Source organism: Balaenoptera acutorostrata, chromosome 2 (assembly GCF_949987535.1).
Source record: "Balaenoptera acutorostrata chromosome 2, mBalAcu1.1, whole genome shotgun sequence".
NCBI classification, from domain to species: domain Eukaryota; kingdom Metazoa; phylum Chordata; class Mammalia; order Artiodactyla; family Balaenopteridae; genus Balaenoptera; species Balaenoptera acutorostrata.
Window position 1 is genome coordinate 26,638,122 of NC_080065.1, and position 17,889 is coordinate 26,656,010.

The 17,889-nt window shown below is 33.2% G+C and overlaps 1 pseudogene; it reads left to right on the forward strand.

Moving 5' to 3' along the window:
- Nucleotides 1–297: 297 nt before the first annotated feature.
- LOC103011902 (putative protein FAM10A4) lies at nucleotides 298–5,480 on the forward strand (annotated as a pseudogene).
- The last annotated feature ends 12,409 nt before the right edge of the window (nucleotides 5,481–17,889 follow it).

The following is a 17,889-nucleotide window of genomic DNA, read 5'->3' on the forward strand; positions in this document are numbered from 1 at the left end:
CAATGCTTGTAAATTTATAATAATCATGGTGAAAATATATTCATTGACTAGTAAAAAGTAATAAAATAGCAGTCACTATCATTTATAGAATTTCCATAAAATAAACATTTTACTATGGATCTTACATTCATTATCTTGCTTAATCCTATCAGATATCCAGTATGAAATCTGTGTTTCGTTTTACAGATGAGTTAAATGAGAATCAAGCTAGGTTGTTTAAGTGGACAATATCAAAGTTTGAATATTTCTTGCTCCAAAGATCATTCCTTTCCCTCTATGCTTAACATAAATACCAAAATGGGGTAAAAACTCAAAGTAAAACTTTTATGAATTGTTAGATTTTCAAAATGAAGTAAGGAAATTTATTTAAAATCATTCATAGGTATATTTAATGATTTTATTATATGAATTCAATATTACAAAATACCTGACAAAAATACATGATGCAATATTAGAAGGTGAGATCTTGTTCAGATACTCAGCCCTGCTGCTTAGTGAGAAACAACTCTATGAACTTTGATAGCAAATATTTACAGTAAAATATTTGCTTTGAAAAAGGCATATTTTATTCTTTCCAAGATAGAGATTTCTGAGTCATTGTGTAGATTTTTGTGTCATTTACGCTGTAAGGATGCAGTTAGGGTTATAGTTAAATCAATGTTTTTCATATCTATATGTTTTGGTATTGTAAATAGCAGAGAAGTTTGAAAGAACGATGAAGTCAGAGTCTAAACACTTGCTGCTTAGCAGTATCTATTTTAAAAGTCTACATCTATACTTCTATGCCACTTAATAGCTTCCCCTGAGCGGACATGAGAAACAAAGCCTATTGGACATTTGCATGCATTTAAGGGTTGTTTCATTCATTATACTCTATAGATGTTTTCTTTCAAGATACTTTCTTGTTAACAACAACAACAACAACAACAAAAACAAGGTTGGGCAAGGTGTTTTAAACACTGGGGGCAAGGGGACAACAACCCTGGAAGATACTGAGTTAACTATGATGTGCTCAACTCTGTAGTTAAACCTGATTTTCAAAATGTCTATTTTAATGATATGACAGCAGCCTAGGGTAATTTTGGGGAGAGAAAGAGTAATTTTCTGGTTACAAAATAGACTGAAATTACAGGATATAAACGCATACGTGGTAAATGTGAAATTTAGATTGCCAGTGGTGTATGAGGTATTTTGTTTTAAAGGTGTTGGAAATTCTGCATTTGAACATGTATTCTCCATTTGAATTTAATTCAGTTAGTGATTCTTTATCTTTCTAAAAGTTATTTCTAGCATCTTCTAAAGCAGAAAGGGTATTGAAATTGTGGAAGATTAATAACCACTGTAAAATGATTGACTGTCACCATCAACTTTAATTGTTGCTATTCTCTATTATCAGGATCCTTGGATCCCTTTAATTTACTTATCCCTCTTTCATAAGAGAGCCTGAAAATTCTCTGAGCTAACAGGAAAAAAGCCAAATGTGGAAGCTGAGTGTGAACCTAACTATGGAGGCTCATATTACATGGACAATTCAGGTTAAATATCTAATATTAGGTATTTTAGGTATAATTGAAAATCAGTATTTGTAGCATAAGTTTTGAAAAGAATAAACTCCATTTTTTTTCATTTCTGTAAATCCATTTCTCTCTCCAGTTTTTTTGTTTTTGTTTTGTTTTCTTTAGTAAACATTTATGTTATCCTGCCTTATCTCAGGTGTTTTGCTGAATTTGGGGAATATAATTAATTCAAATATGTCTTGAAAAGAACTGCCTGCAATAACACATGATAAAAACAATGTACAACATTGTAGGTATAACTAACTGTCTTGATGGGAAATGATTAGAAAATCTCCAGTTTGTTAAGAGAGGGAGTCATGTAACAGAGATGAACAGTAGATATAAAAGGAAGAAACATAAAAGTCTGTAGAAAATATAGGAAACTTCAGGGAGGTGGCGGAGGCTGGACAAAAGAAAATGTTATTAGGAGACAGATTATGAAATTCCTATTAGACTTCACAGGACAGAAGTATTCAGGAACATATGTGTGGAACTGAGCTGAGTAGATTTGACAGTTTAAAGCCTTGCTATTCAAAATATATTCTGTGGTTCAAAAGCACTGGCATCACTTGAAAGTTTGCTAGAAATACAGAAAATCGGGATGCACCTAAAATTGAAAAATTAAAATATGCATTTTAAAAAAGATCCTCATAAAATGCAAATCACATGTACATTAAAGTTTGAGACATATTGCAAATGGTATATCTGGCACTGTCTACCTGAGAAGTTTGATGGCAACTGGTTGAAACCAGAAATCATCATCCAAGTCCTTCAAAAGCAGTGAAAGCTTAAAGGAACTTATTCTTGGAAATATAAAAAGCAAGGATTTACCACCAATTACAGTTAGTTCCATAATATGACCATGTAGATAACAAGATCATTTGGTAGACATGTTTTTGCTTGTTTGTTTTTATTTGATTTTGTTTTATTTTTTAAAAATCAACAACCCCTTCCTTTTATGTAACATCCTGATTCAGAATATTCCAGAAAGATAACACTGGGTAATCTTTAATCTGAAAATGAAGCTCAAATGGGCTTAGTACTTTATACCCTGAAATTTTATTTATTTATTTACTTTTATCTATTTTTTTTATACCCTGAAATTTTAAGTTGTCATTGTCTACTTCAAAATTGTCTATTTTGGCTGTTAATGAAGTAGAGGGATGTCATATGCTCACTGCATGTTTTACATTTTACATCATTTATTCTATGTTTTGATTCTTTAAAAACTAATTTTCTAAATAAAAGCCTTGAATTGTTCATCTTCTGTGGAATAAAATCAATGAGAGCTTTTATTTGAAGACTCCATAAGAGTGTTCTAGTTTAGGCAAGAGGAAGGAATCCTTTATAGGGCTTTAGCAGGATTGGGTCAGCCAAAGTTCTGCAAATTTTGGAGTTCTGCAAAGTTCTGCAATAGTTGGTCAAGGATGATTCTTAGAAGAGGAAGGATTGGCTTTATGGTCCAGCAGTCATTTTGGGGGTAACTTGGATGTTATCAAGAAGGGCTGAAGAACAGTGAAGGACTAAATTTATTTTCAAGAGGTGATGAGATAAAGAGCTCCAGGGGACAAAGGCATACAGAGTCCATAATGAAAAATTGTTGGTCCTACCATGCATTTCACATTCAGCATGATATTTTAGCATAGGTGTTACAACTATAATATTTATATATAGATATCTTGTGTTTATTATTATAAATACAAACCTATTTCACTAATGTTAAACCACCTTCAAGTATCCTTTGTTTGTGTTTTTGTCAAAAAGAAAAAGGAAACAATATTGAATATCTTCACAAAACTTTAAACTCAGTCATGTAGGAGGTCTTGAATCCTTCCAGTGAAATACATTAAATATGTCTATTGTTGCCCTGATTCTCATCACTCCCATCCTTGCTCCTTAATCCCAGGATTCCAAGGACTCTGTTTATTACACTTTGCCTCTTCATACCTAAATTAGGGCAGGTTTGATCCATTGTTGGTCTCAAAGTCAAAAGCCTAAGACCAATTGATGTTATAGCTGAATTGCATTCCCTCAAAATTCATAGGTTGAAGTCCTAACTCTTAATACCTTAAAAAGTGAATATATTTGAAGATTGGGCTTTTAGAGAGGTAATTAAGGTAAAATTAGGTATTGTGGGTAGGGCCTAACCAAATATGATTGGTGTCTTTATAACTAGAGGAGCTTAGCATACAGACAACACAGACTGAAGGGCAATAACTAGAGGAACAAAATTAGAATTAATTTTTTATGGAGAAAGATCTCCAGAGTCAAGTTACAAGAGAAAAGTTGGAGAGAAGGTGTTTCATTATACAGTTTACTGTTAATACTGGTAATAAATGGTGGGTTTTTTTTCTTTTTTTTAATCCAAGGAAATAGGTTGTCCTCATTTTAATTCTCTTACATATTGTGGGCACGTAAGGTCTAGTGCTTATGCTGTTCTTGGGAGAAAGGAAAAAGGCCTGCAAGTGTTTGTGGTTGCTGATTAACTGTCAGAGCTTTCTCTGTGTGAACTGTTATTCTCACCCAAAAAGATAATTTCAGAGGCAATCACTGAATATTAAAATTAATCTGAAATTAGCACACTCATCCAGGAAACCAAGGACAATTACCAGACTAAACTTTTAACACTTAGATTTTTAAAATAAAATTTAAACATTTGCTTTGTTGGCAGAAAATATAATTTTAAACTCAAATTCAAATAAATAATATATGATTTGGCAAAACCATTGGCCAGCCGCTGCGTTACATTTCTACTTTATTATTACAAATATCAGGAAATAAATTTTTTATTTTGGTCAGTGTCTGATAATTTCTACCTGTGTAACATTTTTCTTTGTGATTCAATAAGAAAAAAAAAATCAAAATTTCAATACATCACTGGCCAAAGGGCTTCAAACAGACATTGAATAGACTTAAATCCAAAATATCTATAAAACATCCACAAACTTGCTTTTTCAAAAACCAAATAAAATGCAATTTCTACCAAATTAATTGGTAAAATGAAAACATTTGATCATACATTATATTAGTGACCGTGTTGAATAACAGATGTATCGCAAACAGTGTTTTAGGAATTTAAATTGGTGCAGCCGCCGCCTTTACGCGGTCAGGCTGAGCTAGCGTCCGGACCTGGAATAGGGCCGTAGCCTCCGCCGCGCCCACCGTCTCCCGCCGCCTCTGGACCACGGACCCCCGCAAAATGAGCGAGCTTCGAGTCTTTCTGAAAATGTGCAAGCAGGACCCGAGCGTTCTGCACACCGAGGAAATGCGCTTCCTAAGGGAGTGGGTGGAGAGCATAGGGGGTAAAATACCACCTGCTACTCATAAAACTAAATTGGAAGAAAATACCAAGGAAGAAAAAACAGTAAGGAGGCGGAGGAAAACATAAAGACAGACGAACCATCAAGTGAGGAAAGTGATCTAGAAACTGACAATGAAGGTGTGATTGAACCAGACACTGATGCCCCTCAAGAAATGGGAGTTGAAAATGTAGAGATAACTGAGGAGTTGATGGATCAGGCAAATGATAAAAAAAAAAAAAAGTGGCTGCCATTGATGCCCTAAATGATGGTGAACTACAGAAAGCCATTGACTTGTTTGCAGATGCCATCAAGCTAAATCCTCGTTTGGCCATTCTGTATGCCAAGAGAGCCAGTGTCTTCATCAAATTACAGAAGCCAAATGCTGCCATCCGAGACTGTGACAGAGCTATTGAAATAAATCCTGATTCAGCTCAGCCATACAAGTGGCAAGGGAAAGCACAGGGACTTTTGAGCCATTAGGAAGAAGCTGCCCATGATCTTGCCCTTGCCTGGAAACTGGATTATGATGAAGATGCTAGTGCAATGCTGAAAGAAGTTCAGCCAAGGGCCCAGAAAATTGCTGAACATCGGAGAAAAGTATGAGCGAAAACGTGAAGAGTGAGAGATCAAAGAAAGAATAGAAAGGGTAATATTATATAATATAAAGAAGCAAAAAAATGTTTGCAGAACAACATTAAGCTATTAATTTGCCTTCTGAAAAAAAAAATAAAAACTTTTCTTTGTTCCACATCTTCCATCAGCTACTACCCATATTACTGCTCCCTGTCACAACCAAACTCCTTTGAAGAATTAATTGCCTGTCACTAAATCCTTTCCCATTCTCTCTTCAGCTGTAGTTGACCCCACTACACTACTAAAATCTCCCCTTGACAAAAATCACCAACGACCTCAAATTGGCTAAAACCAATGGTCAGCTATCAATTTGACCTGACTGATAAATAGTAGATAACTGACACAATCTATTCTCTTAGAAATTCTTATTTTGCCTTTTTTAATTGAAATATATTTGACATATAATATTGTGTGTATATATATATACGGTGTACAACACGTTGATTTGATACATTTATATGTTGTAGTATGATTGCCTTTGTAGCAATAGTCCTTCTATCACATCGTATAATTATTCTCTCTTTTTTGTGATGGGAAAATTAAGATCTAGTCTCTTGGCAGATTTGATGATTATAGTACAATATTGCTGTCTATATTCCCTATACTATGCATTAGGACTTATTTATCTACTAGTTGCAAGTTTGTACCCTTAAACAACATCTTTTTGCTTTACATTTCACTTAACACACTCTTCTTCCTTTCCTTCTATCTGGTATGCAATGTGTTCTAAATCTTCTTTACTGACTTCTACTCATCTCTTATTATTGGAGTGACCAGTGATCATTCTTTCTACCTCTTATTTTTATGAATTTATTTTCTTGGTGCTCTTATCTAGTTACATAGTTTCAAACAATACTTATATGTTGAGAACTCTCCCCTGAATCTCACACTCTGTGTACAAATAAAACATCTGCCTGAACATCATTTATTAAACAAAAATGATATCAACTTCGGGCTTCTTAATTCATGTGAATTACATTGCTTTTTATTATGACACATATCTTAATGCAACCCTTGACCTACTTTTCATTTCTTTTTACATTCATCTCCTTGCTTGAAGATTTCCACTCATTATCAAGCAGACTGAGCTAGTTTTGTTTATTCTTTAGGAATTAATTATGATTGTTAAGTCAGATTTGGGTATAGTTAGACAATATGTCACTGCACATGATGTAGATGCTATTCTAAAGGGATGTGATAAGGGAAGCAACATTGTTAAGTGTTTACTATTGCCTAGATAGTGATTTAGATATATGTACAGAGGGGAGTAAATGTTTGATCATGCTGTTTTCCCTGCACTGTTTTAATATAGTGATATTTGGATGCCAGGATTTGGGATACAATATTTTGATCACAAAACATGCTTTTATATTTATGAATAAAAATTAAGTAAAAAACCAAAAACCTCCCCAATATTATGGATTAATTCTTATTAAAAAATTACTTTCCATCATGAAACTTTCACTACCAAGATAGTATTAGTATTCTATATGGATAAACATACTTCTATATGGATAAACATACTTCTCACATGTTATTATTTAATGTTAATTTAAATTAGTTTGTTTTAATTATTCTCAACATAAACATTATACTTATTTTTTACAAAATGTTACAATAAATACTACAATAATATTTTTCTTAATTGTGTTTCAGATTCAATTTTCCTGGATCAAATTAGCCAATCTAAATTTTAAAGTGCTGATTTGATTCTTTCCTCAATTTTTAATAAATAACAAATGTTATTGATGCCATTTTAGTCACTAAAATTTACATTTGTGGAATTTATACTTGTAATATTTATTATCAATATGCTGCTGATTTAAATTAATCTATGAGAAAATAGTGAGAATCTTGAGAGATAACTAGGTTATTTTTTTATTATCAAAATGTATAATCCTAATTATATCATTTATCAGTAGCTACCATTCTTTCCAGTGAGGAAAACTAAAAGAGCAGGATCAAAATATTTGGGAGACAAAATTTTCAGTGTCCAAATGAATGATTTAAAATGGAGGGACAAAAATTTTATTTTAAAAACATAATTCTGGGCTTCCCTGGTGGCGCAGTGGTTGAGAATCTGCCTGCTAATGCAGGGGACACGGGTTCGAGCCCTGGTCTGGGAAGATCCCACATGCCGCGGAGCGGCTGGGCCCGTGAGCCACAATTGCTGAGCCTGCGCGTCTGGAGCCTGTGCTCCGCAACGGGAGAGGCCGTGACGGTGAGAGGCCCGCGCACCGTGATGAAGAGTGGCCCCCGCTTGCCACAACTGGAGAAAGCCCTAGCACAGAAACGAAGACCCAACATAGCAATCAATCAATCAATCAATTAATCAATAAAAAAAAATAATAATAATAATAATAATAAACATAATTCTATTGCAATAAAATAAGTATATTGCGGAAGCATAAGTGGTAGGCTTCAATGATAGTGCAAAGATATTTCTTCTACTGTTGCTCTAACTTTATTCAGTGGGCTAATTTTAACCTGCCACGGATAACTTTTCTGATTACTCTTTGTTCCTTAGATCAGGTTAAATTTGCCAAACAATCTCATTTCAGTAATATAAAATGTCTAGTTCATTAAGCATTCTGAATTTTTAGTTTAATATTGTCTTCTTCATGAACAACGGCTGGCAAAGTGTCGTAGTCCTAAAACATGGGAAGGGGGTAAAACATCCTTTCCCCCCAACCCCAGTTTTCAACTTCCTACTTTGTTTTGACTAACTAGCTCCCATTTCTAACAGGTCAGGGTAGTAGAAACAAAGAGGGAGGAAGCAGGAGGAATAGCAGTAAATTCTCACTTGACTAAAGCAGTTTTAAAACTGGCTTCTCAATCTTTCCTCCAGATGACATATAAAACTTATGTCTTATTGTTTTGAGGCAACATTCGTATGTCTTCTTTGGAGACATCTTGTCATTAAAAATCTTTCACTTGTCGATGTTAGTAATGCACTCCCAGGAATGCAATGATACGTTCAGCTTCTTCCTATTGAAGTCGCTTGCTCCTCCAAGTACCATTTTGGGCAGGATCTAATTTGATCTCACACTAGTTGTCCCTCACATATTGTCTATATTGTGCTCCACAGGAAACAAACTCAAGCAGTAAGAATCTGTCCCCAGATAGCCATGCCCCCTTGGGTTTTCTTCAGCAGCTAAACACACTCTTTCTCAAATTTTAAAATCAGCTGAAAAGTGTTAAAAATTAGCTCATTGGATCTCCCAACCCCAACTGCAGTAGCCTTATATCCTGTTTCCTGAGTGGGCTATATCCTAAGCTTTTCTCTCTAATTCTGAGTTTGGGGGGAAATCCCCCACCTTCCAAAATGGTAGAGAAAAAAATTCATAGCAAATCAGCAGCTCTCTATGGATAAATTATCTTCCAAATCCTCCAATAACCCGTATTTATACCTTTAATATGGGTTACAGTTTTAAGAGTGGTGTAGCTAGTTTTCAGTATGTTGCTTGAAGACTTGTAATTTTGCTTTGGCAAATAACCATGGTGTGTCTTATCAATATTATCTGTTGCCTTGGGCTGAACTTCCAATTAAATATTCTACTTCTGAGTATATATCCAAAGGAAATGAAAACAAGATATTGAAAATATATCTTCACTCCCATGTTTCTTGCAGCAGTATTCACAATAGCATATGGAAACAATTTAAGTGTCTGGCAAGGGATGAAGAGATTAAGAGAATGAATATATATATATATATATATATATATATATATATATATATATATATATACACACACACACACACACACACACACACACACACAAGGGAATATTATTCAGCCATGAGAGAGAAGGAAATCCTACCATTTGTGATCACATGAAAGGACCTTGAGAGCATTATGCTAAGTGGGGTAAGTCAGACAGAGAAAGACAAATATTGTTTAATTATCACTTGTATGTTCAATCTAAAAAGGCCAAACTCAAAAAACAAGAGAGTAGAATGGTGGCTACCAGGGCCTAGGAGGTGGGGATATTATGGAGATGCTGTTTAAGGGTGCAAACTTGCAACCAGTAGGTAGATAAGTTCTTGAAATCTAATACAGAACATAGTAATTATAATCGACAGAACTGTATTATAAATTTCAAAGCTGCTAAGAGACTAGATCTTAACTTTTCTCACCACAAAAAAGAAATGATAATTATGTGACATGATAGAGGTGCCAGCTAACACTACAGTGGAAATCATATTGTAATATATAAATGTATCAAATCAACATGTTGTATGCTTTAAAATTACTCAATGTTATTTTGTAATAACCTATAAGGGAAAAGAATCAAAAAAGAACATATATATATATATATATATATTTATATATCTGAATCACTGTGCTGTACACTAACATGACTTTGTAAGCCAACTTACTTCAATTTAAAAAATAAATAAAATTACTTAATGTTGTATATCAGTTATATCTCAAAATTAAAAACTAAATAAAAAATGTCATACGTATTTCTAAAAATCTTTACAGTTGGAATTATACTTTCTTCTTTTACATTTGTGAAAAAGGCAATTCAAAGAAGTTAACTAATTCTTTTAAATTCCATAGTTACCAGGAGTTACAGCAGCTATTTGAAGCCAGATTTTTCTACCTATTTTTATTGTGTCTATGCCATGTCTGTAGTAAAACAAAACATGCAATGCAGTTACATTGATCTTATCTTTATATAATATGTATATGAATATGTGTAAACAAATATTTACGCTGCATCATTCTATGTATTTTATTTCCAACTAATTCCTTTGCAATCTTCATACTGACATGAGTTAATACACTGCCTTCAATAGTTAAAAACAGGATTAACAAATCATTCTCATTTGCAGTGATCGTCAGCATGCTACTATTTCTCTAACCAGATTAGCAGTGTGTTTATACATTATAGCTTTGGAGGTATGAGCCATTAATTACACATGCCCAGTGGCTGACATGTGATTAATTAGAAGTGGGAAAACTATTCTTCAGGTGACCAGAAAACTCCTTCCCCTTGTCAATGTTTATCTCTTTTTCTAAGTTGTATTATCCCAGAAGACACAGGAAATAATATTAAAGAAAAGAAAGCTCACCCAGAAATTTTGACAATCAAGTTCTTGGACATATTTAGAGGCTCAATGCCAAAGCTATTTGAAAAACTGAATCAAGATTATACCAAAAAAGAAAGCTGCAGGCTAATTTTACTTATAAATATTAAAGAAAAAATTAAGAGTATAGGAATTTTTTATTGTTTAGTTTAAAATGTCATAAATAAGTTTCTATATTAAGGACTGTGGTGGACTAAAAATCAAAATATTCTCTTCATAATTATATCCTTAGTCAACTTCCAAAAATACAATTAAAGTCCATTCTTAATCTCACCATTATAAGGCTTTCAGATTTTCTTCAATGTCAAGTCTCAGGGTTTTTATAACATGAAAATGAATCTATGCTCTAGTTTAAGCTCAATTGCATTTTTTTGTTTGTTTGTTTAAACTTGTACCCACAAGCTTTGCATTTATTTATTCTATACAAGATTATTCAGCTATTTTATTGGTGTCAAAATCTTCCAATCATCTTATGATCATGAGATCAAAATCTTTTTTATAGTACTTAAAATTGTCCCAAACAAGGTAGTCATTAATATCTACCTTCATATTTGAAAACTTTTTAAAATGTGAAGATCAAAATTGCTAAGTTTTTAATAATGATTCAGCTTAAGGCTAAATTGTGCATCTACTATATGGAATCTCAAAAAATAGAGTAGCTAAAAGTAATAAATTATTGTAAACATACATACATAAATACACACAGACACATACACATGTTCATTGATTATCATAGTAATAGTTTTACCAGTTTTCTGAGTTTTTTTACATAGTGTTCTTCTAAACATCTTTAAATAGAAATATCCCTTTGAAAAAATTTGATAGTGTTTTTCTAAGTGTGGTCTGCAGATTGTTAATAGGAATTCAGGGAAGCATCCCTGATCTAAAAAATCAAAATCTTTGGAAGTGGGTTCAGGAATCACTTCTGACAAAATCTACAGGATAGTTTTAGTGGGCTCCATTGTTTGAATCATTGCCCTTTGAGGTATATACTACTATTATTCCATTATGTAGGCAAATATATTGAGCTTCTGAGAGATGACATGACCTCCCAATATTACACAACTAGTAAATGACTGAGCACTGATTCCAACATGGAGTCACTCTAAAGCTCATGCAGCCTCTAGAAGCTGGAAAAGGCAAAGAAACAGATTCTCCCCTAGGGCCTCCAGAAGAAACAAACCCCTGCTGACACCTTGATATTGACCCCATAAAAAACATTTTGGACCTCTGACCTCCAGAACTGCTCAGGGACACAGTGACTAAATGGACGCAGTTTCTGCCCTCCTTAAACATGGAAGACAGAAGCAGAAGAGTAAGTATCAGAGTAATATAATATAAGAGAGACTTGATGGGCCATTGCTGGTTTGGAAGATGGCAGGGTCATAAGCCAAAGAATGTGGGCAAACTCAGGAAGCTGGAAAAAGCAAGGAAAGAGATTCTCCCCTAGAGTCTCCAAAAAGAATGCAGCCCTGCCTGACATCTTGATCATCGTAGCCCAGTGAGACCTATGCTGGACTCCATATATACATACTTATTTTACATAAATGCATGTGTAAACTACCTTTGACTAATGTTCAGTTATTTTTACGCTCTTACTATAATGAAAGGAAGCTCCAATAAAAATTACTAGTCACAACTACACTTATTGTACTCTGATGTATTAATTCAGAAGAGTAAGTTAAAAAATAAAACTAAAGTATTGTATAATTTCAAAATATTAGAGAGTTGCAAGGCTATATTTCTTAACCACTATCACACTGATGTGTTGTGAATTTTTCACTACTTGTTTTGTCCATAAATAACTAAGTCTTGCTATATATTTTATTAAGATTAATAAAAAAGAAATAAAAGCAGAAAAACCTCAACCTGAAATTAAAAATGGAAATGACTTTTTTTTCCAAAATAGAATAACACAGAAATAGAAAATGCTATGATGTAAAAGAATCTCAAGTCCAATAAGAAATATTTTCACCTTCAAAGATCTCACCAAAATTTTTATTGTTATCATATTTCTAAAACACTTCAGATATTTATAGAGATATTGAGACAGCTAGAGCAATACTGAGACATTATTGGTATAGACAATTTAATTAGGTGGGAGAAGACTTAGCTGGTGAGATGTCTTTGCTTTTGCTACACTTACCTTCCTTTAAATTACCATTGTTTCATTCACCATCAAGTTTTATTTTTAATAAAAGAATGAGAAACATGTGACCTTAGGTAGCAGTGGAAGCAATCCCAGAGACCAAGCCCAGTTTCCAGTGCCCACAGCCTCAGGTGTGCATGGTCCAGCCATTTTCCTGACAAGAGCAGTCTTAAAATTCTAATCTGCCTTGTTCCACCATGTGCTTTGGAGATGTGTTCCTGGGTCAGTAATGCTCAGCCCACCCAAACAATTCCAAATTCTTGTGATAAACTCATTTTCTGCACAAATCCCCTGAATTTGGCTTCGGTTGCTTGCAACTGGGAACTTTTATTCATACAAGTAGGTATCATAATCTCATTTTCCATATGAGGAATTTAGATTTAGAGAATTTAATTTATCACCGACTTTATGTAGCTGGTAGAAAGCAGAATCTAGATCCAAATCCACGTCCACCCGATTCCGCCTGATTCCAAAATCCATTCTCATTAGTATGCTAAGATATCCCATACGAGCTGAATGAAAAACTGACACATGCTCCTACCTAAATATATTTGCTAAGTACATCAGATAACTACAGCTGCCTTGAAGTCCTATAATTTAAACTTACGGTGTGCATGTGATTTTAAAAATTTACCACATCCTCTTTTGTGATTCATTTATGATTATGCTTGTTCCGCTGTTCTTTTCTAGCTTTAAGCATGAATTTTGCATTGTCATTATTTATACACTGGAAAAACCTCAGTGGTATCTCTGATCAGCATTCTTTTGCTTCTTGAGCTACAGTTAATGTTGTCATTCAGTGTAATCAATCTTATTTAAAAGCCATCTCTCTTGTAGCAAACCATATTGCAAACATGTGCATGCGGCATAGATCCCTAATATGGTGTTTAGCATGGCTCAAAATAGGCACACTGCAAAAGAATCTGAGGTATCCTGGGGCCAGCCAGTAGAGTCAAGCTGAAACTCAGGTCCTGGATTTAATGAGGGAAGAGATCATACAGCAGAAGCACTTTGTGAAGAAGTAGATCTTGACACAGCGTAAACAATCCAAGCTGGAAGAACTGAAACCTGGCATGCAGTGATTCATTGGTTCATTAAGTGGAAAGAAAAAGAACAGTCTTATTGACGGATGATATCTCTAGGACAGTATCTTTGGACCTAAACCTAAGAAACTCTGGAAAAGGGCATTTCTAAGAAATAAAGAAGTAATGTAGAATGTGAAGGTACCAGAAGACCGGAAATGGTTAGAAACAGTGAGGGGACAATGGACTGTAGCTGCCGTGCTGTTGTAGCTGCATCGGAGTAGCTGAATCAGAGCGTTGTGATGACGTGCTTACAGGAAGCCATGGCAAGTCTTCATTTTCAAAAAGGAACTGCCCCAGTCGGACTTCTTGAATCCAAGAAGGCAAAGGCACATCCGGAAAGTTCAGAGAGCTTTCCTGAATTGACCCCAACTCCTCCCTTTAGTCTACACCTTTCCCAGCCTCCCAGCTTACTGAAGTATAATTAGCAAATAAAAATGTAAGACATTTAAAGCGTACAACATGATGAGTTGATATATGTATACATTGTGAAAGGATTCCCCCCATGAGTTAAATAACGCATTCATGTCCTTGCAATTTTTTTTCTGTCCCCTCTTTTTATTTAGTCATTGACTTTGTTTCCAGCGTGTTCCAAATTTGGCATATCATTTTGTAAGACTCTTTATCCACTATATTTTATCTTCTATACCAGACTTATTTCAGAAAAAAACCTTACAGTCATGGAACTGTCTAGCCTTGGAAAATTACTTCTGAAGTTTCTTCAGGGATGACCCTAGAGGATTAGTGCCTGCTGGCACTGGTACTAGGCTTAACTAGGCATATTGAAGAGAATAAGTTTTCTATCTGTCTATCTTCTGAAGATATAAATGAATGCCAACAAATTCAGTTAGCAGTATGCCAGGAATAAGGGGCTTTAATTTTATATGCATAGAACAATGGCAACTTTCTGTAATAATTTACCTTGAAGAAAAATTGTAAACTTAAAAGAAAAAGATTATCTATCTTATAACTCATAAATATATGACAGCAAAGAAGCCAGACCCTTTCACAAGGGTAGCCTAATCCCAAATAAAAGTTGCTAAAGGTAAAAATTTCAGTTGTTATAGCATTTAGAAGAGAAAGACTTGTGCCTAGGAAGCCAGTGTGCCAAAAACTACTTTAAAAATGCGGGATTTCCCATGTAGAGTATAACTGCATTTCTGCAAAAATACTATCTTCTAACAATGGACTGTCCACAAGATCTCTGACCCTGGATTAAGGATTTAAGCTATAATCCATTCTGCTTCTACAGCTGTTTTTGCATGTAAAAAAACTTTTTGTTATACAAATTTAATTCTTCAAACTTTTGATGATATGGTTAACCACAACATAAAAATAATTTAACGAAAACATCGTACATGGAGAGACACTGTCTTCATCCCCTATTAGCAAGTTTTGAAAGTCAATTATAAATTAAAATAATAACTAATAGTACAGAGCCTCTGCTAGCACATTATACTAAAATTGATATTGCATTACTACTGAGGCAAACTCAACTCTCTCAAATATTAATTTATGGTAAGCGTAATCAACTTTTGTTCAATTAATCCAATTCCTAGAAAAGCACTGAAAATTTCATGAATATCTCTGAGATAATTAGAGAATTTCTATATTTGTAAAGTAGTGACATCTCATAGATATCACATTGTGCTTTTATCTTCATATGTGCTCCTTCTCACTAAATATAGAAAAGTGGTAATTAGCCTTAGAAATATCCATTAAACACGAAGGAAGATAAATATAAAGACTAAATGTCGTATACTCATTATAATTTGCAAAATAAAATACTGCCAATTCTTCAGTGGTAGCTATTAATATGGCAAAATGTTGTCTAACATGAAACCAGAAACTCACTGTAATCCCTATGAACTAAAGGTTTGCTAGGAGAACATCATCATGAAAACAAATCATAGCATTAATATAGGAAGAAAAGCTAGTAAGAGCATGATCTTCTACAACATAATTTCTTTTAATAAAATATTATAAAAGGTAAAATATTAAGAGCAATTTAAAATGTTAAAAAATTCCTTATGCTGTATTAAAAATTATAAAATTAATAAATTTTAAAATTTTCAAACAAAGGCAAAGTAGGGTGAAAATAAATGTAAACTAATATAGTTATTCAATTAAATTACAGGCCTTAATAAAAGTATTTAAATAGTAAATAATTTGATCACATTGAAATAGAGACTGCTGCTATAGACCTCTAAGATTGACAGTCTTAAACTTTTTTAATAATGTTGTAAATTACCTAATGTGTCTTTCCAATTACAGCTAAACATCAAAAATCAGATCTTAATTTAAAATAAAAGTGTCACTTTCACTTTGTAAAACAAATTTTATTCAGAAAATAATATTTAATAACAATTAAAAAAAATTTTTTTGGATCATAGTAAGAAAAATGCACAGCTCTTTTAAGTAAAAATTAATTCTGTAGAATATATTCCAAGCAATACATTTCCCCTATGTCTCCAGCATCACTAGAAAAAAAAGGCTCTGGATTAAAACTAAAAACTGTTTTAATCAGAAGTGTTATATTAAATGATAGGCTAGTGATATGCTTAAATTCTCTGGGTTGTAATTTATTTGATATAAAAAGAAGGGATTTTTACTATATAATATCAATTTTAAAAAATCATTATGAGTCTAAGTAATACTTAAGTAACTGGATTTCCTACCTAATTTCTAAATATAATAATATCTATTGAATTTTAATCAGCATTTTCCATTTCTTAGAATTCATAACTATATTTAATTTACTGCTATTTATGTACTCTGAAGAGCTATTATTAAATTGGTATGTCTAAAAGTCAATGGTATTAAAATTGAAAAATATATAGAGAATTTCTATGTCTCTTTGCCTAGTAAGTCATTAGATTAAGAAAGCAAATGTGAAAAACAAAAACATCTTCTGTGAATTTCTGTAAAATCTATAATTATGACAGTTTAAAATTAATATATAATTGTAGAATTATATACTCAACTCTGGGCTCTTCCTAGTAGCTCCTAAAACTTGAGCAACTCATTTTTCTCTTGTCAGTAATCATATCTAATAAAATGGGCTATAATAAAATATGAGTCACTTTACATCCATTTGGAAATCTTCTCCTCTGCATCTACCTCTAATTATTAGCCCTGCCGTTAAAGGTCAATTCAAATAGGCAGTTCTCACTGCTTAGTGGAAGGGAGGGTTATATACAAGGAAAGAGGCAGGGAACCTATTTGGCCCAGAGCTGTTCCAGGCAAGTTTCAAAATTTGGGCTGCCTCAGAATAGCAAATTGGTCCAGAAAATCAAGTTGTGAAATTAACCTAAACAAATGATTGCCTAGAACTACTTTCTCCAAATATGCATGCTCACACACACAAACACCACATTACTATGTTTGAAAGACTTTGTTGCTAGTCATGCATAATCATTTGTTAATGGCAAGTCAGTTTCATTTACTAAAAATAGCTTGGAGACTCAGCTATTATATGGTTGGGTAATGATGGTTATTACTAACCCAACTGGACCTAACAGATATCTATGAATAAGAACACTCCACCCCACAACAGCAGAATTCATACTCTTCTCAGGTGCACATGGAGCATTCTCCAAAATAGATCATCTGTTGGGCCATATTATATCTTACAAAGTAAATTCTTCAAAATGGAGTAAAATTAAAATAAATAGCAGAAGGAAATTTGGGAACTTCAAAAGTAAGTGGAAATTAAGCATCACAGTCCTCAATAACCCATAGATAAAGGAAAAAAATCAAATGGAAATTTGAAAGTATTTTGGATGAATGAAAACGAAGACACATATGAAAACTTATGGAAGCATTAAGATGATGATTAGAGGGAGATTTATAGCTTTAAATTCTTATTAAAGAATTATATTATAGAGGAGAATTATTTCAATTATTTCAAATCAATAACCTAACCTAATAATTATTTCAATTATTTCAATTATTTCAAATCAATTCAATCAATTTCAATTATTTCAAATCAATAACCTAACTTTCCACCTTAAGACACTGGAAAAATAAGAGCAAATTAAACCTAATGCAAGCAGAAGAAAGGAAACAATAA